Genomic DNA, 26,649 nt, shown 5'->3' with positions numbered 1-26,649 from the left:
ACTATACGCACATGTTTGCATTTTAAAAAATATGTTTTTACAACGCTCTATACGTAAACACTGTGCTTGTTTTGAAGATGTAACCAATCACCATTAAACTCATATATGATTTCGAAATATTGTTGGAAATGATGAAATGTATCAAGTTTAGTAACAATACACTTCTTTATATACAGCTAATGTTAAAGAGTTCATGTCAGATACAGCTACGTGCTTGCCCACACTTATCTAATGAAAATCATTAAGTCTCCCCTTTCATGAATTGTGAAATGTCATATATAGACAAACATTTGATTTCCTGAGAGAAAATGTGATAATATGTCACGTTAAATCTGACCGACCGGTGAAGATGGAAACCTTTCATCAACTCACTCAATAACAATATAACCAGTTAAGTTAAGTTTTCCTCTAGTACCAATTATGATAGGTTATGCGTCATTGTGGCTGATTTCCTGCTTGGTCTCGGTTTTATCCGTTTGTCATTTCCACTCGATTCTTATTGTTATTATTAGATAAAACTGGTAAAGGTGAGTACATGTTAATCAGTTAAAACTGATGTGTGTAATAATTTCCTATCATGTGTGACATTTGCTGAGAATTTTTTAAATTTGAAATGTTAATAAGGATAATATAGATTTGGAATGAGCTAATGTATATGGTCACAACCTCTACAGAGATGACGTCTTCTCGTCAATTGAGAGTCAAATCGATAACCACAATTGGAACTCTGTAATATGTGGAGGTGATTTTAACTCTGTGTGGAATTTAGATTTTGATAAAATAGGTGGATTGCTCCACACCAACTTTCGATATCGCTCAAAAATGTTACATGTTATACAGACACTAGATTTAATTGATATTTGGAGAGACCGTAACCCTAGAAGTAAACATTTGACCGGGCATTCTAACATCGATGATTCCTTTCATTGCAGATTAGACATTTTTCTTATCTCTAGCCATCTCAGGAATTCCACTACTGATTCGGCAAGTCTTTCATTGTTGGTTCAGACCATTCACTCGTAAACCTGTCCTTGCATTCAGGCAGTAACAGAGGGAAAGGAATGATGTTAAGAAGGTTTATAAAGACCTTTACACTCAGAGTACAATTTTTAACCCGTATAACATTTATTGTAATCCTAATTTAAATCACAAAACTCTCTGAGGAAGAGCGTTCTAGTTGCGAAGGACCCATTACTTTCGATGAATGCACACGTTCGTTGAATTCCATGCCCTTGAACAAATCACCTGGTTCAGACGGACTCCGAACGGAATATTACAAGCAGTTTTGGAATGAAATTGCAGTATTAGTAACTAATTCTTTCAACCATGTATTTCATAAAGGCTACATTTCCGATGAACAGGGAAGAGCATGTATTACTCTTATACCGAAACCTTCAAAAGACCAGCGTTTTCTGAAAAACTGGCGCCCTATTTTACAACTCAACGTGGATTATAAAATAGTTGCAAAATGTTTAGCCAACCGATTCAAAGTGGTTCTCTCCAAGGATTGACAGGATTGATTAGTCCAGTACAAATTTGGTTTAGGAGAATTATAGGTGAGAATATCCGTCTTATCTTAGGCCTTATTGATTACTGCGACAACCACTCTACCCCAGGTGCCCTCCTATTGTTAGATTATGAGAAAGCTCTTGACTGGCTTGATTGGGATTTTATGCTTCAAACGCGTTCTTTCTACAACTTCGAACCAACTTTTGGTTTCGATGATAATCGTAACCTATCCATTCATGCAGGCTGAGAGTGTGTGTATATTTGTGTGTGCATATGTGTGTGTGCGTGCGTTTGTTTTTCTATCTGACCGAGGACTCGAAAAAGAATTCCATGTCCTCGGTTGTGATTTCTAAAGAATCACCACGTCCTCGGAAGAATTCTATTGTATGGGGTATTGTTAAGGTTAGGGTACGTGGATTTGAACAATGGAAAATATAATGGGGTCCTCGGTTGGAATGTAATACAAACATGTGTGTGTGTGTGTGACGCCTCACTTGTAAACACGGTATCTCAAGAAGGAAAGCTTAGATCAATCTTACATTTCGTGTGAAAGAGTACCGCATTAAGTTCAAGAGGTCTAAGGTCATTTGGGGTCACTAGAGGTCAAATTGTGAAAACCTTGTTAACACGGTAACTCAAGAAGGGAAGGTTGGACGAATCTCATATTTAGTATGTAGTTGGTACACGTTCAGTACAAGATTTTATTGAGGTCAATGGTCAGTTGGAGTCACCAGTCACCATATTGTTTTATAAGCTACCGTATCTCCCACATACCAGCCTATCAGATAACATGTGCGTTACGCCCCTTTCCATAAAGAGGCTATTGGCAATTGGAAGTGATCTTATTGGCATCCGTATAACCTAAAACTCAAAGCTCAAAACACGAACATATTTGCATTGACTTAAACGTGCCGCTCGGAAGCCTTACTTTGCGTGCAAAAAGGTGTACTTTGTAGTACAGCGGTTCCATTGCATGGGCGGCGATCCTGGGGGGAAGGGGGGATATATCCGCCCATGAAAATGGGTGGAGGGGATGTAATACACCATATCCCCCCCCCCCACCAAATGCCAGGGATAAGAATATTTTATGCCTACATTTATGCATCATCGTGAATGTACGGCTCTTTTTTAGCTTCATTTCTCGCCTACCATAAACGCAGTGCGATCTTTTCAAATAAACCGTCTTTATAAAGCAAGAATAGTTGACTGTGGGCTTCATTGGCCCTATAACAACAAAATGTATTATTGCGCCCACAGTATTGATTTAGTACATATATGCACCCTAATAGTATTCATATAGGCCCTATAGTAGGCCTACACACGTACATGTTCCCTCGAACAGCTGAGAATCTCATGTTACCAGGGTAATGCTTAATACACGTTTCAGTTGGATGCACTAGCAATCGGTACCTAGGAATGTAACTATGTATAATTGTGTATTGCATGTGTATAGGCCTATAATAGCCTGCATGAGGCCATTTTCTTCATCGAATAATATAAAAGAGCTCTCGAACATTCTAACGTAGCGCCTGAAACAAGATTGACAGGGGCAATTTTCCCAAAATAACACCCGAAATTAAAAAAAAAGGATTTTGGATCCTGATTATGAGATATTTCGGACATGATATCCTTATTTTAAAGTTGGGTATATGCCGCTTGGAAACCTCGGGAAGTGCCGTTTCCGGCCATCTAGAGGGTTTGTAAATCCCAAAATGTTCTTGTACGCTTCGCGCCAACCTATGGTGGCGCTACGCTTAGATAGTCAACAAGGTCATATCCCCCCACTCGGAAGTACGGATCGCCGCCCATGTTCCATTGGACGTTTTCCATCGTATTTATTTCAGCTTGGATACAGTTTCGCTGTGACCAGGCAGCGTTTATGAAACTTAACAGTTCGTCTAGTTATATTTTTTACTATGACCAAACTCAATGCGAAATAATTGTGTACAGCGGTCTTAGTTTGGCAGTGAGTTCACGAGCTTTTGTCTGATTCGGCTGTTTACGTTGACAGTTGTTGAGTTATGTTTACTGTGCGGGAGATTATGTCCGGAATTTAGTGCTTACTATGATAAATAGGCTGTTTTGGTCTATGAAGGTGATATAGTTGTAATATGGGACATCCTACTGTACTGTAGGTAGCTAGTATTTTTTTAGGCCTAGCCCTATGTCCATGCGTACGTAGATCCGAGCTTTGTATTATGGTGGCATACTCCTGTTCGAGTCTATATCATGTGCTCCTTCAGGAAAAGTGCCAAAAATGCAGTAGGAAAACATTTTTTGGGTACGTTATTAATCAGGATCTATTTTTTGTGGCTTGTATGTTAAATATCATGAACGAAAGTACATGTGGTGCAAAACATTGGGTCAATTGTGGCAATTTTAGTTCCCTTTAGGCCTCCAAGGAGCATCGTACGAAAATTGTTTACTATACTGAGTGAAGAGGTTGTTTACAAGTGACGAAAACTTCCGGCTCGAATAGCAAAAAATCTACATGGTCATGATACGGAAAATTGATGGTGCCATGAAAGGCCAACTTGTCAGCTATCCAGTGATGGGTAGCGATTAGCTAGTGAGAACTGCTATCTGGACTTAAAGACCACATTACTTCTATGATTTGGTATGGCAGTCAATGGGTCTTTCAATTTGCGTATGCTAACTGGGGGCGTTGTTTCAGAATATTGTCGTCTCATTTGTAAACAAAAATGGTGTGTGATATTGTGATAGAGGATTTAAATTGATTGGGACAAGGTTGATGTTTTGTTATTTTTTTTATCTTAGTAGTCGTTCAGATTTTCAGTGCTTTGTAACAATAGGTAAGCATTTCACGTTATTGTAGATGTCATTTTATCGGTTAGTGTTTTAGTAGGTATATTAGTCAGTTAATATGGAATCATACATGTTACAAGGCCGCCTAGTATTGCTTTAGACGCGTGATTGATGACTATTTGATAACCTTTTCTCCAGACATGGTGAAGAGATGCTGACGAGAGGTAGATCTTGACGGTTACCGGAACTTCGCCGGAGCCAGTGATGTCAGCGAAACTGATTAATTCTACGCGATAGTATATCAATAGAAAATATATGGGTATAAGTGCATACAAGGGGGGGGGGGGGAGGGGGTATATTAAACTAGAGGGGGTCGATCTCACGACTGCGGTGTAGCATTGAATTAAAGCTTTAATTGTATCCGACATCACTTTTCAACCAGGGGATCTTCCATCTCCTGTCTCAATATTTGATTTAACCTTGACGTATGTAATCAGTACGTGTTTGGAAAAAGAACCTTAAATAGCTTGGTTTGTGTATTCATTTTCTCTGTGTAAGGGGCTTTTACCGTAGACCATAGAGGGCGGACAAACACCGAGTTATATTCATATAACGGTATTTTCGCTTATATATATATATATATATATATATATATATATATATATATATATATATATATATATATATATATATATATATATATATATATATATATATATTCATATATTCATATATTCATATAACGGTATTTTCGCATACGGTGTATGTCGACCCTAATTTTCCGCGCAGTATACGGCAAAAGTAGGCTATATATATATATCAGCGACACTCAGAATTTGTAATGAAGACACGTTAATGCCATCCCTGGTGACATTTTGGAATATTCTGGTCGTAAAATAACGAGAATTTGCAATTTTAAACCCTCGCATTAACGATAAGGCGCCATAAACTATTTACGCAGGACACATGTACACATTGTTCGTACGTACACGAAGTACGACTGTTGTACACAGACTATACCTGCACGTTACGTTTTCACTCCAAGCCCCTGGGATGGCTTATATTATACCGTAATAAAATGTGAACGGATATGTACCAGTAATGTGAACTTTGCGATAAAAGAGGCATAGCTTATGATATTGCCATCTGTGTCGAAGAAATCCCTGACTAAACAACCTTGTTCTGTACAGGACTTCAGAGAAGATAATGTTATTATCTATCTTAATAGAGGAATTGTTAAAAATATATTGATTAGAACAGATATTATCATTTGGATGGCGGTAATTAAAATCAGACCATGCACTACAAACTACATATATAAACAGGTTTTAGATCTCAATATCATGCTTTGAAAAATTACATTCTGATAAGAAACCCCTTCCGTACGTGGTTAATGAATTTTCCAAAAGTAGTTTCCAAGGACCAGGTTTTTTGTCAAAATACAGTTTGATCCATTTTCATTCCAGCCTTTTAGAAAATAAGATACATATTTTTTTCGTCCTGTGCACCTCTTTTGTTTCATGCCTAATATTATTATTTCTCGTGGAATATTATCGGACTTATGTAATACATTATGTTTGTGTTTATATCTTATGTTTCCCTTTACGGCCCATTATTGTAGATATCGGATACACTCGATGGTATTCAACTACAAAATCTGGCTTTAAAAAATGATGGGGCTATTTAGTTTTCATCATGCACTTAAATATATTAATGTGGCGTGTGCTATTTTTGATAATCATATCATGTGTTCTTAGAAGTACGGAAGTGTGACGTCATGTGGTATTTTACACAAAATAAGTTAATCGTTTACATGCGGATTAACGTTTCAACGTAGAAGGAATTTTAGGACGCGTTTGCACTAGATACGGGAAATATTAACCATGTCATTCATGAGATCAGATATTCTTCGCCGCGTGTTCACACTGGATGCGTATTTTTTTTTCCTAGGCGGGTTAGGGGCAATTATCATATATAGGCGTATCCAGACCCTCGCGCATGCGTGTTACTCGTGGCTAGTAGTAGTACATACAGTGTGTGCGACGCGATTCAAGTTTTGCATATGCGTTCATGTAGCGATGGAGACCTGTTCGACTGACACCCAGATTTTAGACACAATGTACGGATTTCATATGTTGTCATCAATGTGCGCGACGGACATTAGTTTAATGGTTTGGTTAATGTTAATCTGCTAGCCTACATTACATGCATTTCTAGCTTCACGGTAAACTTTAAGGTTACGGTAAACTTTAAAATTCTATACATGATACTAATATAGTAGGCCTACATACAAAATTTAGCCTGCTTTTATGAACTATCACTATCAGTTCTATCAGATATTACTATCAGATATTGCATCACCAGCCGATACGCAGACTATTAGTCACCTACATTAGCCACAACACCTCCAGAAAATTAATAATTGAAGTGACGATTTGATCGCGCTTTAATTTGGATTTCTTTAGCCTGTGTCCCATCACTTATATTATTCAATTCTCACTTGGTAATCCTTGGCCAAAAAGCAAACTGCATTACGTGTAAAACTGTACAGCGGAGATCTACTGCTTTGTACAGCGTACATAGTGCCCACACGTGTATTACAGCGATCAATGAGTAACGCGTGTGTATGAGTAACACGCATGCGCGAGGGTTTGGATACGCCTATATATGATAATTGCCCCTAACCCTCCTTGGAAAAAAATTACGCACACTGGATCTGGATCAGAGGAGAAAACATATTATGTTTACACGTGACTAATCAGGTGTAGTCATTCCTTATGTGATATATGAAATTCGCTATGCACGTACACTTTAGATCCGATGTTAACATTACTAAATACATGTTAATCTACAAGTTAAATGTATAATTTATAAAAAAATTGTTATATGGTAAAAGGAAGAATTTAAATGAACGACCTTTACAACATTGATTCTAAAATGAATTTAATCAATGGGTTCGATCCGAATCAAACTTATGTTTTACAACAGAGATTTGATTTGAAGCTCGCCGTTGCACTCGGTAATACATAACTCTGATGTAAAAAGACCTTCAGAGAATATATTCTCAACATTATGCACATGTTTCCGATTGGGATTTCTTGCAACTTGCACACAGGCCCGTTGTCTCGGATTCCGAGTTGGAGTTGGACCAGCAGTTTCAAGCAAGGGCGTCATTCTCGTGCACTGTAAGTTTGTAAGTTTTGTAACACATTGTATCACAAATGAAGGGGGCACTGCAGTTTGCATGTGGGTGGGTGGAGACCTGTGTGAATTTTATGCGGGACTTCTCCGTATGATATGTATCATACATAATTATGGTTGGTGGCAGAGTTTGGTTAGTATCGTAAAAGATAGTGTATACATTGGATAGGTACACTGTCTTGCGTATAGTATTCATTGTATACGAGACCCCACCTGAAAGGAATACGGATACTTTATAATCCGCGTGTTTGACGCTGTTCTTTGTGTAGCACACTGCTTCCCCAAATGTCCGTTCTCGCCTTAAAGTCTCAGTATGTGTTTGCCAAATTTCCTCTGTGGAATTGGGTAAAAAAGTGGACGATACGAGTATATATAGGTTTCATTTGTGTAATAAACATGCTGATATGGGCGGTCACAGTGATTTAACGATAACCGTTCGCGCCACAGGGCAACAATTTTATTCTTTCGATTGCGACAGCGTTTCTCCATTCATCCCACCTGGTCAGAGTGCATCATTAGAATAAGAAACATTGAATCTGCTTCGGAAGTTTGTTTTCCGAAATTCATCAGCAAACACGTATTGAGACTTTAAGTGCGGGACATTTATAGCTGAAGAAACAGTTTGAATTAAATCCAGATAATGTACAAAACTGATTTTGAAAGCTTTTATTATTTTTTCACTGTAAAAAAGTGGCTTAGATATTATAATAATTTAGTGAAAAACATGAACACATTTAATAAATTAATAATTATGCCTGGGAATAAGTGAAATGTTTGTCACCATTCCTGATATTTCAAATTGAAGGCCTAAGCATGTATAGTTAACAACCAGAAAAGTCTCATGGTAATGCACCCCTGTGCTACTCCATCCGTCCACTTGACCTATTTTACCATAGACATACCCCCAAACCTTGATATATGGATTATATTATAAGAGAATACTAGTATATATATATATATATATATATAATATATATATATATATATATATATATATATATATATATATATATATATATATATATATATATAACCTCTGGAAATACAATCAGCGTCCATAGCCTAGTGGTTAGGGTGTCCGCGTACAGAGCGGGAGGCCCGTGGTTCGAATCCCGATGGAGGCTGAAAGTTTTTTCACTGTTCTTGATTTTCCAACTCATTACGATTTTCATTTATATATATATATATATATATATATATATATATCTGAGCTATAGAAACGTTATAACATGTAGGCGCTCAATACAGCAATATATCCTAAAAAATGTTGTCATTGCTATGGAAACGTAGCCTCTGTTTACACTTGTATTCTAAACATTTCCACACTGAGGGAAAACGTGAGAAACCTACACTCTTACCCCCCCCCCCACCCCGACCCCCGACCACACACACAACCCACTGTAGTCAACTTGCATCTGTCAACTATGAAAACTTAAATATCGCGACTGTATGGTTCGTAATGTATCATATTATGTTCAAAAATCCGTTTGTTAACTTTCAACTCTCAATGTGACCAGGTTGGTGTACCGACTTCCCAGATCTCTTCTGATTTAGTCGTTGATCGAAAATGTACAAAGGCCTACACGAATAAAGAAACCATTATATGCTGTACCGTATATATAATGCCATCCACTCATTAGATACACCTTTTTCCACAAGTGAAACTGCTAAATCTGATGTTTCAAGAAAAAATTAGCAACGCTATACCTGGGTAATAAATCCATGAAAGATCTGGCATCAACTTTTGATGTGCAAACAACCTTCGAAAACCAGGTCCGTACCCGAGACATTAATGCCACGAGTCCCGCCCCCCCCCCTCCCCAACCACCACTACAAGCATCCAACTTTTGCAATAGTCTTGCTCCTCAATTATTGTATATTATGACAATGGGAAAACACTATTCTTCATCTAATAATTTCACGGGCCTCCTAATTGACCCAGGGTTGTATACCCAACTGATGTCGTAAAGTGTGAATTTATGAAAGTCATATGAACTATATGGTGTATTTTAAATTTTTTGGTACAGTTTTACCAACATTAATCATCATTAGTTTTGTCTACCATCAAATTTTCCAAGAGGTTCAGAAACAAGTGAAAGCGATTTCACAACTGGTCGTCGGTAGTGAGAACGAAACTAGCAAAAGGCTAGCCGAACTAACGTTCAAAGAGGCCAGAGCAGCCAAGATTTTAGCTATTTTGATATTAATCTTTGCGCTGTGCTGGCTGCCACTACACCTCTTGAATGCAATAAGCGTCATCGTGAAGGTAGTACCACCTTATTATTTATTCTTACCGGCAATTACCTTATCACACGCTAATTCAGCGATGAATCCATTCATCTACGCATTTAGTAATAGTGAATACAGGAGAACGTTTAGGAAGCTCATTCTTCGTTTTACACTCTGTAATATATTGCAAGATGTCGGATGTACGGCGAGTAGTCATACCTACGAGGAGGAATCATTCCAAGTTCCGTCACATTCGGTGCAAAATAGAAATGGCCTCGGGCACAATACCACGATGACGGCGACGACGGTAACGCCGCCCTTGGCGTCTCCGATCGCGATGAAAAGACTGATCGATAGAAGCAAATCTTTGCCGCCGCATTGTCAACATAGACTTCTAGACGGACAATCGTAGGTGGTAAATGAGGGCGCTAAACATGGCGTACCCTCAATGAAATATTATAGTATTGTACTAGATATGTTAGAAAAAGACCAAAAACACTTGTATGGGGTTACACATGGGTCCGAAATATAACCTCCAGTTTAATGTGACCCAGTACTATCATCAAGTTATGCATATTTTGTGAAATTTAAGGTGAGAGTTATATGCAAATAGCGTAATGTTCTTATACGATGGCGAAATCGTAGGTAAAATCGGAATATTATTTTGAAAAACTTTGAAAGAGTGTTTATATACGAGCTAACTATTGGAGAAATTATTCAGTTTTTAGCATTTTTAGAGTAAAGGTAATAACACAAGGGGAAGGTAGACTTTGTCGAATTATGTTTATCTTTTTTGTATTTTTGTTCGAATTTTTGAACATCGCACAAAAAAAGTCTGACGGATTTGTCAGGGACTATTAAAAACGCGCAATACTATCTAAGAAATATTGTGTATACACTAAGAGCATTATGCATATAATTATATATTGTATGACATGTGTTTTATCATTCGTATCCGGTTTTGTATTATCTCTAACAATATAACCAATCAGAAGGCACATAATATGCAAGGTACATTCGAATTTAAAAAGCGTAAATTACGTTTTTTAACAAAATGTGTTATTCGTGAGCATATAACTTTCTATATGGCCTATTATACATTCGGTTGAAGGGGTTTGGTATATCCCCCTCCGACACCCATTCCATCACTCTGGTCACATGTTCACCGAATGGATGCTTGAATCAAATGATTAAACTGTGGTCTATTTGGTCAGTGTTGTCTGTGGTTTCAACAGTGGCTTAGCAAGGCATTCCACGACCACAGCTTAATAAGAGTGACATCTTGAGCCCTTCACTATAACGTCATTTAAACTAACATAAAACCATCAATGTAAAATTTGTCATATTTGACAGTGATGATCCGTTGGGTCAAACTATCGGAAACAACCATTGGGAGCCTCCGGCCATTTTGGGGGCCCTTAGTCAATGGACCTCTTAAACCGCATATTGCTACGCCCCTGTGTGCTTGTTGAACTTTATAAGCTTCTTTTAACATCACTTATCGTAGGAAAATTGATACTCTTTTATATTGAATATTTCTCCGTATTTAGACAACTTCTCAATAAGTTATTGTAGAGGAACTCCAATACGTGACAGATTAAAGATTCTTTTAGTGTTGATTTTGATCATACTTTTATAACCCTAAAATATGAATACAAACATTCCTCAATAGTATTGTTCTATCGATCAAGTATAATATCGAACAACAACAAAAATTAGCGACATCAACAGAAAGAAAAAATGAAAAATTTTCACATATAACTTTGTACATGTGATTAATAATGTAGTGTTAAAAAAGTATCCGGAAAACGAAATATTGAGGCTTGAATCAAATTCACGAGCTATTCACCTAGTATGGTTCACTTAGGAAGGGGATGGAATCAAGGGTAAGGGAGAGCTGGGGGGGGGTCTCAGTCTGATAATCAGTAGGCTTGGTTAGATCGTTGAGAAAGCTTGAGAAAAGTGTTATTGAACTTAAGATACCAATCGTTGGTGCTTCAGGCAGAGTATTTCTGATTTTTGGCGAACGTGGAATTCTAATATAATGGCCTGCCTCAAATTTCACTTTGGTTAAATGCTTAAGAAAACCTCTTCTTGCAAAATATAAATAAAGTCAAAGGTCAAAAGGCAAAAATGGATTCAAAGACTTCTTCCAAATTAGGGCCAGAAACGTAATAATATGTGAAAAATCTTGCGAAATATTTGTATCTCTTTTTCATAATCATTTTGATAAATGACCAGTGTTTATATGTTATATTTCGAAGGTACGGTGCATATTTTCAAAGTGCAATTTTCAAATTTTATTTTACTTTTCATCCCGGTCATCGCCGGGGAATCTTTGTTTATTTTCATTTATGAATATTATTGGATAATCGTGAAAAAAATGACATTTGGGCAAAGAAATTTTCCAAACAAGTAGTGCAATTATATTTGAAATTTTTGAAAGAGATGTGATAGAGGATATTATGTTGTAATTGAAAGTTATACTGAAATATCAATATATATAAATTCTACAAATTTAAGGAAAGAAATTAGTAGAAGTAAAGAATCATTTACCGTTATTGCTGAAATTTTAAGCACGCATCACATTTATGTAATATATCACGGTTGACCACAGGTAGATAAGGTATGAAATTTGAAGATGGCTGGGGTAGGGGGGGGGGTGCGTCAACATTTTAGTTTTAATCGGTTACTTCTGATGTAATAAAACGACCAATGGTATAGATCAGAAAGAAACAGACTGTTTTTTTGTTTCTTAATTCAACACAAATAGTTGTTACGCACTGATGCAACCATACTTTACAAGTATATTCCAGGTGAGAATTGATTTGATGAAAGATTTAACGGTTTCTATCAGCATCTCACTGGTGAAGTTTTTTATTCAATTTCTACCTACGGGGTATTTAAGGTAGCAACATTTGAAGTTCACACGTTTTGTACCAACTGTAAACTTGAGCTTTTAGTTGTGACGTCATGCCCACTGACAAATTTTATTTACTCTTTTTTGATTTCTTTAAAAATTTCATCCAATTTCCCTCCACGTCAAAATAGGCGTGCGTCTTTCATATGAATACACGTACACTCAGTGATATAGTTGTCAACATCACATCCCCATATAGTGTCATCCTTATAGTCAACATCACATCCGCATATAGTGACATCCTTATAGTCAACTTCACATCCACATATAGTGTCATCCTTATGATCAACATCACATCCCCATATAGTAACATCCTTATAGTCAACATCACATCTCCATGTAGTGACATCCTTAGAGTCAACTTCACATCCACATATAGTGACATCCTTATAGTCAACTTCACCTCCACATATAGTGATATCCTTATAGTCAACATAACATCCCCAATTCCCCATATCGGGACATCCTTATAGTCAACATCACATCCCCATATAGTGATATCCTTATAATCAACATCACATTCCCATATTGTGACATCCTTATAGTCAACTTCACCTCCACATATAGTGTCAGCCTTATAGTCAACATCACATCCCCATATAGTAACATCTTTATAGTCAACTTCACCTCCACATATAGTGTCATCCTTATAGTCAACTTCACCTCCACATATAGTGTCATCCTTATAGTCAACTTCACCTCCACATATAGTGTCATCCTTATAGTCAACTTCACATCCACATATAGTGACATCCTTATAGTCAACTTCACCTCCACATATAGTGGCATCCTTATAGTCAACATCACATCCCCATATTGTGACATCCTTATAGTCAACATCACATCCCCATATAGTGTCATCCTTATAGTCAACTTCACCTCCACATATAGTGACATCCTTATAGTCAACATCACATCCCCATATAGTGACATCTTTATAGTCAACATCACATCCCCATATAGTGTCATCCTTATAGTCAACTTCACCTCCACATATAGTGTCATCCTTATAGTCAACATCCCACCCCCATATAGTGATATATTTAGAAACCCTTTACAGTTGGTCAGAACAATACAGAGCATAAAAAAAGCATTTGTATGACATCACACCTGTTTGCTCCAAGTTCACTTGTGGTACAAAATGTGAGAATTCCAATTCGTAATGTCTTGTGAACGCTATATATATGTGAACGCTATATATATGTAGCAATCCGATGCAAGTTTCAATCGGAAGTCTTGGAGTAGATCTTCATTTATCAGTCTAAAAGAATTAATCGCCTAGACTAGCCTTTCAATTACCGGACAATTAAAGGCCTATGCTATTAGCTCTAAAAGAAACTGGCTTACCTTAAGAATGGGTGCATAATTTTGGTATTGGCATGCTGTGTACTCCAACAATTATTTATATACACTCTTTTACTGACAAGAAGAAATTTACGTTTTACTGCTCGCACTAAATATTTGCACTCGTTTTACTTGACTGGATCGGATGTGGGTTGAGTGTGAGGGAAGGGGAGGCCGAGCGTGCGGGTGCGGGGAATGGGTTCAAGGGTGGGAGAAGAGGAAGGGGTCGACTATTGTCATTTAAGTTAAGATATATAGAAAGGCGTCAGATGTCGTAAGGTACAAAAAAAAACCTTAAAGGAATGTTCCAGTGGCAAGAAATGTGACAAATATCTTAAAGAGAACGTGTTTCCCATCAGAGTTAGTTAAAAGTGTTATATCTCAATATCTTATCCCTCACATGTTTACTTAATTGTCATGATGACGTCACTCTACGCTCCTGTTGTCTGGTGCATCATGAAATACCACCAAATTCGGAAAAACAAACATCGTGTCTACGTCACACGAAATGATATGAGGATGTCAGCTTTTGACCTAAACATACCAAAAAATTACCAGCAATTCTGTAAAACAGTTAACTATAGCCACCGGAATATATCTCTGAGATTATATAAAAGCTTTAAAGAGACCGCAGTGTCTTGTTGATGTATAAATAACCATATCATTCCTGGCCAATGTTGTGATTAATTTAGGCCTGACATTTTCTATAATAATAATGGTGATTATACAATTGTTTGTTGAAGCAAAGAACTCTAGTTGGAAAGAAAGTAAAGTATAACATTACAGGGTACAGTAAATATAATACAATGTATAACTTGCCAGAGTTGTCAGTTACATAATTACATATGAGTTTATGATATAACGATAAATACATTTATAGTCATCTCATTTATTTATTTTATGTTTTATTTTGCTGATTATATTATATTTAAGTTTATTTCTCTTTTCTTCAACCAACCTTACATTGTGTTACGTAATTAGTCATTGGTTTATAATATTCGGAAATCCAGCATTTTTTATTTTCTATGAATCGCATGTTCCTTAAATCATACGACTTCACTATATCCCTTTAATTTGGCCTTGGAGACAATGTTATAAAGAAATGAACCAGACAATGTGTTGTTAATATAAAATATAATTAAAATATAACTGATATCAGTTTGTATCGAGCCTTCTAAATTATAATATTTGGAACACCCATTAATTATACATAAATTAAATAAACTCTAGAGTGATGATGTAACCCCCCCCCCCCCTCTCCCCATCCCCCTCTCCCACCACATGCACCTCTATCAACCCACACAAAAGAAATAAAGTAGTTATAAGCAAAAATTTTAATGTTAACCTATTATAGGCGTAATTCATTATGCATAGATATACATCAGAATTCTGGGGACTCCCCTAAACGGGAATCGGTTTCATTAATACCAAGGCCACATCCCTTCTATTTAAATCCTTCACCCGCCCTGACAATGGTCTGATACCTGATACTATAGTTTTTCATGTGTAATTATTACATATGTCACAAACACTTCGATACATGTTATTATTCCCCCTCCGGATGCTGCCAATCCACCCCTCCCCCCCTCACTATAGCCCAACAGGTTCCTCCAGGTGTACAGCGTCTAGCCTCTAGGCGTATATAGCAGACACGGCTATCAATTCGTCGTATACGAAGATTATTGCACAACGTAGTGGCTGGGTTAGTTGTAAAACACACGGCTTCGTAATCACTGTTATAGAAGATATACATATATACATTGGTATCACTGCAACAAAGCGATCGCTATGAATAGTATATCTTTTTTTATCCTTTATTCCTTTATTTTCCGTTTCATTGATCAAGATAATGCAATCTATAATGTATAGTAGTGTATTCTATCTTTGGCCTATATCTCCATCAATGTATAGCTGCATCATCAAATATAGATGTTAATAGCAATATGAGACTTGTCTGCACGTCGCGTGATTCAAAACCCACTGATGTATACTTACATTGACAAAAGCGTCTCTCCGTCTAAGCAAGACAATGTATATAATAAGACATTAACGCCATCATCACAATATCTCTAGTTGCATTATTACCAGAAACTGATTGTAGCGTGGAATTATTTCGGTACTTTAGTCGTTTTTAAACAGAGTATTGGGCATATAATGTCGCTTTTCTTTCTGGTATAGTTGAAAATACGCTTTATATAATATCAAAGAGTGTCTACTGCACGATTGCACGCAATCAAGGTTTTTTTTTATCATCTTTCTGCAGTTATACAGCAGCTGGGATTTTTCTATGTAGAGTTTAAGGATGGGAGATTGTAACCCAGATTTTTATGTTTTGTGCATACATGTAGTATTGCGGATCTCCATATGTGTTTTTTGCGCATATCTGCTATCCGTAGATACCCCCCTCGACACACACACACACGCACGCAAACACACTGACCCTAGCAGTAGTATAGTAACCACATATTGGCTACATGAATCAGAAATGATACTAACTTTTACAGCAATATACGCCACATCAGCTCCCTTTAGCGCGCAGTATATTCTACGGTAAACCTACCGTATAAAGGTAAAGTTCATCGAAGTGCCTCATTGACTTACACACTTCTTACCAGTAAACAACCTTCCTAAACCACTCTTTGGATCATTTCTAAAGTGTTCTATATGACACAAAGTCTACGAACCCCCCCCCCCTCCCCACCCACACCTCCATTTACACACTCGCGTGTTCTTTTATTTATACACTTTGGCATATAAGCCACAAAGTATCAAATCCTATTTGTCAACTTCTCGAAAAAGATGTTTTCCTATTCGACACTTTTTTTTTATTATCATTTTTGAGATAGGAGAACGCATTTGCAGACTCTGTACAAAAAATGCCACCATATATATATATATATATTCTTTAAATATCAACCATAATACCATCACTGTATGCTTTACCATAATTGAATAAACGTAAACCTAAAAAAGTAAACAACTTGAATATAATTTAATAAAGACGCATTTTTTTTCAAGATAATGTTTGCTTGGAGAACTATAGATTATTTCTTGAACATATCAACTGAAGGAAAGGAAGGAAAGTGTAAAGACAGTATCGATTCAATGTATCACATGACTTTGAATGTCCCGGATGTTCCTGTTTTTAGGCCATACTTTTTACCATATACTCTACAAGCGTTGTATGGTAAGTAGCTTACAGTGTTATGTATATGATTAAATATAATTTAATACTAAAAGAAAATATTTAAAATTAAAGCATAATGCATTTTATGGACCATTTTTGTTTGCTAAAAATGTATTCATCCATTTTGGGTGGTTTTAGCAATTAAAATGAATGCAGGGTCTCTAATTATTGTCTAACACAGCCTATTAAGTCAACGCCACAAACTGCGACACGCCCCCCCCCCCAAAAAAAAATTAGCATATGAAAACATAAGACGTTTATGATCTCAATATTAATATTGCTTTACAAAACCTGTCAAGAAAATATGCTATTGGATTTCATCCAGTGGTATAGTCCTTGTTGTTGTCAATAAGTATTTAATTACAACTTTGACAATCATTATAACATTTATAAGCCGATAAGTTCATCAGCATTTATCATTTAGGGCATAACGGCGAAACTGACGTCAACATAAAATTTATCTCGAAAGAGGATTCCAGATGTTTAGAAAAAAATAAGGTGGATTTCATTCTAACGAAATATGCGGAATAGATGTTAGAAGATAACATATACATTCACTGAATATTCATCACATAGCTAGCATTATATCTGACCATTGACTATACATGATCCCCGGGATCAACACCCCCCCCCCCTCCTAGCCACGTCTGGATCCAACTCTGACCACTGTACCAATACGAACTTCACCATAGGACTAAGTACCTTTAAAGACACGATACATATATATGAGCCCTTCCTATATCCCAACTATATGCACCCCACCTGTCATTAACTCCACGTATCATATAGCTGTGTCCAACCAACACCCTTTGCTTCTAAGCTATACAGACATACAACTTTGTCCTCAGACGTTATTTTACTTTCTTTTTATGCATTCGAAGTGAAAGCGAATGTCATCCGCTCTTATGTTTTTCTTTAATTATTATTTTTTTATAATATTTTTTGTTTTGTTTAGTGAAACTTGAGGCTACACGAACTTTAATATCGTCACATTAGAAGAAATAAATGAACATTTATGTATTTCATGCATAGATCTACATTACAATAAAAGCTAAAGATTGGTCGGGAACTAATTTAAGTATCTTGTTTCTAAGAAGAGGAAATTAGTTTTATATACAAGTAGATCCACTTGACAGACACACACAAATAAAGCCTTATCGATTACTGCTTCAAATTCAGAAATATGAAACTCGACGTTTCAGTAATATGTTGTTTTGGATAACGGTGCTTAATTACAAATGTATTTGGTTTCCAGCATCAATGGAAGCCAAAGCGAACACTTAAAAATGTAAAAATGAAATTCAAATTGAACATCACCGGTGGAGGCAATTAATTTTAGACAGTGTTGAATAATAATAATAATCATAATTAGTCTTATATAGCGCATAATCAAACAAAAGTTGCTCAATGCGACGTCATTAAGACTTATCAACGTAGATATTAAACTATACGTCGTTTGAATTGAAGTATGTCAGATAGTAACATAACTTGTCTGTTATTCTCATACCGTTTTAATCGGTTATAAGTTCTCCTAGATGTCGGTTATTCCAACGGTTATCGGTTATTCTGATAGTTATCCGGTTTTTCAGTCTCGCTTTTCGTCTCGCTTTATCATAAAGAAAAGCTTGTTGTCTTACATATTTTTTTTCGTCCTGTGCACCTCTTTTGTTTCATGCCTAATAGTATTATTTCTTGTGGAATATTATCGGCCTTATGTAATACATTATATTATTTGATATATTATGTTTCCTTTTATGTATATTATTGTAGATACCAGATACATTAGATGGTATTCAACTACAAAAAGCAGGCTTTGAAAGGTGATGGGGCTATTTTAGTTTTCATGAACATTCGGGCCTAATCTTAATTATATCACGTGTTCTAAGAAATAAGGAATTTTAGGACGCGTTTGCACTAGATACGGGGAATATTAACAATGTCATTCATGAGATCAGATTCCTCGCCGTGTGTTCACACTGGATCCGGGTCGGGATCAGATGAGACAACATATTATGTTTACACATGACTAATCAAGTGTAGTCATTCCTTATGTTGATATATGCCCTTCGCTATCTACGTACACTTTAGATCCGATGTTAACATTCCTCAATACATGTTAAACTACACTATTAAGCACGCGTTAAATGTTTTAGGTGGGCACTGCCGTTTGTACATGGGTGGGTGGAGGGAGATAGTGGGGAGCACGGTCCTGTGTGCCCCGGCCTGGGTACGTGCCTAAATATACCGAAATTTGTAGAAATATCCCGTAATGTAAGGAATGAATTGCTCAAGCTAACACACTATGAATATACAGAGACTATTCAAGTAATAAAGTATAATTATCGGCACGTTTTTTTTTTTTATTTGAGAAAAAATAGGGCAAAATTGCTGTAAGGCAAGTGATGTATGACGTAACTTAAAGTCGGCGTTTGTCACGTGCGACCAAACCGCCCACAACACCGAACTCACATAATACGTGGAAGCCGTGCAGCCAGTAAGTGGTAAGACAAGTGTGAATATATATATATATATATATAATCTGAGGTAAGCTATGAACCACGCAGTCATACCACATTAGAGGCAATTGGAGTTAGGAGGATATAGCAAGGTAAGAACAATCAAGTAAGTTGTCATATGTACATGAAGGCTTCGGTAACTGTAATCAGAGGTAAGTTATGAGCTACATAGTAATTCTACTTTATATCTAGAGGACTTTGTAAAGTTTGGAGGATAAAGCAAGCTATAAGAACAATCAAGTAAGTTGCCATACGTACATGCACATAAACTTCAATCAGAGGTAATTTATAAGACCACTCAGTCATATCACATCATAGAAGCAATTAGAGTTAGGAGGGTATCGCAATGTAGGAACGTCAAAAATAACTGGTACCGCAGTACTGCTTATCAGAGGTTTGCTATACTGGAGTCATGCAGCCATATACTACTTCACATGCGAAATTTGAGCTGAACTCGAGGGTATGTCAAGGCAAGTTCAAGTAAGTATGCTCCCTTAGTACGTAAACGGTATCTCATATCACAGGTTAGCAACTGTACAACCACACAGTCTTACTGTACCACAAAGGGAAATGGCGTTGGGGCTATAGCAAGGTAAGAAAAATCCAAGTAGCGTTGAAATTCCCGGTGCGGGTGGTCTCCAGTTTATTCCTTTCTCAGTCATTTACCAATCCTCCCGGCCAATACCAGATCAGGGTAATTGAAATGTCCCACTACATCGTTTTTATCTTAATATCGTTATATTGTAATACTAAACAGTCACATGTTACAACTATAGCCTATTTGGAGCTATCCTTCAAGATATTGTATGTATCTGGAACTCTTACTCTGTACAAGGAAATATAGTTTAGTTATTAAGTTATGAATTATAAATAATAACATACTATTGCGCTTCAATGTTCAAATACCCTACTATCACATAAATAAACGTCACAAAGTTAGTGTTTTTTTTTTCTCGGGCAAAAGACTCGACAAAACCCGAATTAACGCAACATTTTCTATTCGTAAATAGGAATCGACTAGATGGTCAAATATGGATTTACATGACCAGAGAGAGCCCTGTACATTCCCGCCCAATGTGGTCAAATGATTCTACAAACATAGCTTTCAACTGGTCTATGACGTTCCGTGGGGCTTCAGAAATTACCATCCCGTACGGAAGGTATTTTGAAATGGCACCTGAAAACTTCCAAAGTGGCAATCGAAACTGGGCGGCTGAAAAAACAAGACTAATAGCCTGGATGGTATCAAACTGTTTCACCTCCTCTTGGGCTAGAACCACGTTTGTGAAGAATCTGCAGAAATTGGTTCAAGTGGATACATACGGTGAATGTGGAAATTTAAATTGTTCTAAAAACAATGTACCGTTTACTGAGCAGTCACAAATTTTACTTAGCACTCGAAAACAGTGAATGTGAAGATTATATCACTGAGAAATTTTGGAATAATGGACTGAGTAAAAACATAGTTCCGATTGTCTATAGAACAACACGAAAAGATTACGAAAAAGTAGCACCTCCTCATTCTTTTATTCATGTCAGTGATTTTAAAAATATGACAGATCTGGCAGATTACATCGTATATCTGGATCAGAATGATACCGCATATAATGAATATTTCGAATGGAAGAAATATGGATTTGTCGAACATTATAACAGATACCAATTGCATTCTGCTAAAGACTTTTTCTGCTGAATTGCAAAGAAGTTAATGCAGGTAGACGACCTAGTTTTAAGATCTGGCAAACCCCAGTTGGAAATTTTGGATGTTAAAAATTGGTGGCAGGCTTCATGTCATCATCGTAAATCCATTTGGTCGTCATAACTATGAAAAAGTTAAGAACAATGTTACGTTAACTATTCTTCAGGCGTATACCTCAGCGGTAATACTACACTGGGGTGTGAGTTGTAAGTTAGGGTGTGGGTATATGCATAACAAATACCAAAGACTGTTGCTAGCGCCGCAGTCAGGTTATATCCCTGTCTTTAATTGCTCTATCAAAAGATTTGTCCCACAATATTTTGAAAAATATGCCCATCCAATTTAGAAATAAAAGCAGAATAAAAGTAGTTCGTTGATCTCTAAGTAGTATATGGGCCTTTAATGTTTCTTGGGTGTGTTTCTACATGCATGGTCCTAAAATTTCCATGTAATTTTAATTTTGCATATAGCGTTCCGCTTAACAAAAGATTAGGCCACGGGAGCTGCAATTATAGTAGTAATAATGCTCCTGCTAATTGTTATTTTTAAGTAAGTTTATTTTGAGTTAGCTCTGTTTATATATGGGCAAGTATATATGGCCAAAAAGAAAGTTTGGGATCCGCTGCCTAACCTCAAAATTAAAGCATTTCCTAACTGATGAAAGAATATAAATAGGCCTACATGAAAACAGAGACTGAAGTATAGCTGTCCACACTTCAACAATCCTATTAAGAACTGTGGGTCCGGTTCTAGTGTCAAAGTTATGTTTGTTGAGATACATCACTGTCTGTGTACCATGCCATTAATCAACAAGGACAAATGTATATGTTCATTTGTTTATGTGATAATGTGGTAGTTCCCCTCCCCCCCTTCCCCTCCCCTCCCCCAAACAAAATTCAACTTGCTAAAGCCTCTGCCATATTGAGTTAATTTAGATTCAGCTCTTTGACATATTTCATTTGAGTTTATTATTACATCTAATCATATCCTTAATTTGAGTATATAGCTAATGGTCATTATACCTAAGTGACAGACGATCATTAAGAAACAATTATTTGTATTCACTAGTTGCTGAATCATTATAATATATCATATAGTTAAAATCTTCTTGACAACTTTGATACTTCAACAATGTACTTTTTCTTGCAGACAGTAATCAGTAATTCAATTACCTCTGCATGCTTGTGACAACGTGAAACTTGCAACATCTTTGTTTATACTTTTACCAGAGAATTTGGTAACCGCATCAATCTAAAAAGTATTTGGACCCTTAAAATGATCTGCATCGTTTCAGATGTAACTGAAGCAAGTCATTCTTGTGTGTCAGTCACGTAAAGATGACACAATCAAACATGTTTTGTTATTGCAGGGACACAACCACACCCGATCACTCCCAAGTCTTTATCACCTAGAAGTTCTCCAGGAGAACAGCGAGATAGGTAGTCCTTATAAACAAAGGTCACCATGCATACAAACTCTATTCGGAGCTTCTTATTATTATTATTAATTTTGTGGTGATTGTTGAATAAACTTCTCCCTCCTCCAGGACTTTCCAAGAAGGATCCCCATACACCACAATTCCTTGCTACCACCGGTAGTTATTTATAACAACTTCACTATATCAGGCATTGACTAAGAGGACCTGAAGGTATTCACTACGTTACTATTGGTATAATGAAATGCACCCGGGATCGAGAGCCTGTCAGTGCTGCATGCGAATGTACCTCTGAGTGCAGCGTACATCATTACCATTGTTACGATATTCATTCGCCTAACTATATACACCTCTTTGCTAGAAAATGGCATAAGCGTAGATAATATCAGGTATTGACGTGTCTATCAGAACCACAGGAACAAAGACATACAAAACCACTAATCCCAATATATCTAAAAGCCTTTTACATCATACAATAAACGGGCCAACTATACGTACCATATATAAAGACAAATATACCCTTGAACAAAGACCGACTGCACTCAAGAAGGAAACCTGCAGTTCCCGGGAGTATCTTTGAGCGGACACTTTCCACCTGAAAAGATTATTCCTGCAGAGCCTAAAATCCAGCATGTACAGAAGATTGTAAGCACTTCAATTCTAGACGAGGGGTGGGTGGGTGAGGGGAGGGCGGGGGAGGGGGAGGGGGTTGGTCAGGTGAAAAACATATTCACTTAATGAGCTGATAACTCCACATCCATGATGTATTACATGCTGTCTTATATAATCTTGTTAAGATCATAAAAAAAAAATTCTTACCGCCCACCCATCTCTCTCTCTTAATGACAGACAATCATTGATTGACTCACTGGTTAAAAATTCAAATTTATTCTTTGGCATTTACTAATTAACGATGGATTTAATGATCGTGTTTAACAACCTTTGACATACTTTTCAGAATAATTGTTGACCAAAAGAACAAGAAAAAGAGAAAGAGAAAAAACAAGCTGATTGCCCTGACTGTTGGTATGCATAAAACGAATGTCCCTTACCGCCCCCATCCCCTCCCCCTCCACAAACACCCATAGCTGCCGCTTCTGGTGACTACAAGTATTAATATTGTAGTGGCTTCCTGTAAATGCGGGTACGAGGTTGGGGTGGCCGTGCCCCATCCCTCTGCCCTTAAATTTACACATGACGTGCACTACACAGGGTACCGCTTGTTTGCTTGTCATCTTCCTTTCCCTTCCCAACTCTTAAAAATCTAGTGACGCCACAGCTCCTCGCGTGTACCGTAATTACGCTGTTGAACCCCACAAAGTTGCCAAATAGAAATAGCCACAAAAACAATTCCCGCCCCTTTTTTCTATTCCTTTCTAGGGGGAGGGGAGCAAAAGGGTTTGCATCGCCCTTTAAAACAAATTAAACTCTTTGCAAATTACAAGCGATTAATTGTTTTTCTGTCTTTTGCTTTCGACCGTGCTATTATATTGTTTATTTAATCTGCAAACGGTAACGTTAAAATTGGAATAGTTACGGTATAGTGGCTGATAAACAACGATAGGCTAACTAACCACTGTGATGACGCATATTGTATATAGCCTACATTCCTATAATACAGAGCTGGACAAAATTACAAAATCTCCACAACTGTGTTATTTTCTCTTTCATATTAATATTAACATATATGACAATTTAACTGGGGGGATATAGTATCTAATACCCCCCCCCCCAATATTTGGTGGCATAGTTTTTTGTGTTGCTATAAATAGAAAATAATTCGTGACATTATTTATCCAAAATATATTTGGCGGTGGCTAAAACTTCACCCAACACATGCTGCATGAGGTAAATGACTCTTCGTGGTCGTTTCTGTGACCTGTGACCGTATAGCATGTTGTCACTCATGATTATTATCATAATGTCTGTACATCTCTTGTATATGAATGTAAGTACGTACAATCGTATACAGCGACGTAGCCAGGAATTTGAAAGGGGGGAACACATTTTGCGATTGATATGGAGGAGTGGTCTAAGCGGAGGAGGTGCCCCCCCTCCCAATTTGATATATTTTTGAACAATTGAAGGTCCTTAGTTGCGATCTGGTGCAATGTTTTGCCAGTTTCATCATTTTCATATGATATCATATTATCAGCAGATTTTGTTTCCTGTTTGAATTCTTTCACAGGTTCTTTTACATAGTATATCAGAAAGACAAAAATATAGCGCTCTTTTCAACATTTTCCTGTGGGATGATTCTTGTTTATTGTCCAATGTCTGGACTTTAATACATTTGACGAACTTAACTGATGGACAATATAAACTTTCATATTTTGTAAGACAGCCAGATGTGCAGTGGCCTAAAAACAAATATCGTTATCGCAGTGTAATAATTATTTATAGGAAGTGCGTATCACGTACGATTGCTAGCTTAGCTTCATAACATGCTGTTCGTGCAACAACTTAGGGCGAATCATAGAAAGGATGAGAATGAACGTTGTCGACGTCGTTGTGCATACGGTTCGTGACACTCCATCAAGTGCGGTTAGGTAGGCAATAGGTATTTTATTACGCAGTGGCCAACTGTAGGCTTGTAATAGGCTATATGCTAAAATTGAGCTAATTGCATCTGCCAAACTAAGTAAGTGCTGAATCAGTAGTCCTGAATGTTACTACGATTATAATCGAGTTAACGGAGCTGACGAGTATTCAAGATCAAAAGAGCACTGACAAATTACCATGCTAAAATAACAACAGTTTTTAACATTTTTTCGACACTGAAATGGGGAGCAGTCGCTCCCCCTGCCCCCCGGCTACGGGAAGACCCCCCTCGAGAATATTATTTGTATTTTTTTATGATATCGAAGTTGTATAGTAGCCTTTATAAGAGGTTTTAATATTTGTACAGCAATAAATTAACTTTGTCTGAATTTTCGAAATTCCCAAACCAACATTCTTCATCGTACTTCCCTCTACTCGTGCAATTTTAACCGGTCTATTATGGGTTGAAGGGGAATTTTCTATATTGGTTGTCCATAGATGAAATTTTGTGCAACATTATGGGCATGTTTTGAAGTGAATTTATTATTCAAATTCTGAACAAATAATGGGTTCAAAACCTTGAAAAGTGGGGCTGACGGGTATTGTGGGCCGTTACGTAGTATTACCTACCGTACGAAAGCAATGATCCACAGGAGATGCGATGAGGTCGAACATGATGTGTGACTGGTGACACTCTTGAAAATGGTTATGGATGAAAAAACTATTGGGAAAAAATTGGTTCTCAGGCAAAAGTGTACATCTGGTTGGTCATTTTCAAGCCCGAGAAGTGCCATTTCCGGTGATCTGGGGGGCTATTAAAACCAGAAATTTTCTTGTACGCTGCGCGCCAACCTATGTGGCCCTCCGCTTTGATAGTAATTCGCGCCCCCGGTTAGAAAATTCTGGATACGTGCCTGTACCCAAGAAAATGTCCCCCCCAATGTTTGAGCAAATCACCCCCCCCCCCTGAGGTGAGGTGCACTTTCATCCTATCGGGTATCACCTATTGTGCTGGTACATATACATACAGCTGTTATATTATGTTTTGTACAGGTTGGCTTATAGGGTGAATCGTTCTAATCAATAAATATATATATGTATATATATATACATATATATATATATTGTTCGATGCAGGTGGAAAATGCCTTCAGTGGAATTGCGGCCTTCCTTGCCGGTTTCGGGTCTCTGGACATGCAGTCGGCGTCCATAGCCTAGTGGTTAGGGTGTCCGCGTACGGAGCGGAGGGCCTGGGTTCGAATCACGGTGGAGGCTGGAAGTTTTTTCTTCATTTTCCAACTC

General features: G+C 37.2%; 1 protein-coding gene and 1 non-coding gene across 2 annotated transcripts in view; one reads left to right on the top strand and one right to left on the bottom strand.

The window, feature by feature from the left end:
- The window catches only part of LOC139980966 (uncharacterized), a 98,568-nt gene that overhangs the window by 32,866 nt on the left and 39,053 nt on the right, over positions 1 to 26,649 (bottom strand). The window lies entirely within an intron of this gene.
- Trnar-acg (transfer RNA arginine (anticodon ACG)) lies at positions 26,551 to 26,622 on the top strand. The gene has a single exon. It is a non-coding gene; the product is annotated as a tRNA-Arg (tRNA).

This window comes from Apostichopus japonicus, chromosome 15, assembly GCF_037975245.1.
Source record: "Apostichopus japonicus isolate 1M-3 chromosome 15, ASM3797524v1, whole genome shotgun sequence".
Lineage (NCBI taxonomy): Eukaryota > Metazoa > Echinodermata > Holothuroidea > Aspidochirotida > Stichopodidae > Apostichopus > Apostichopus japonicus.
This window is presented reverse-complemented; position numbering and strand designations above follow the sequence as displayed.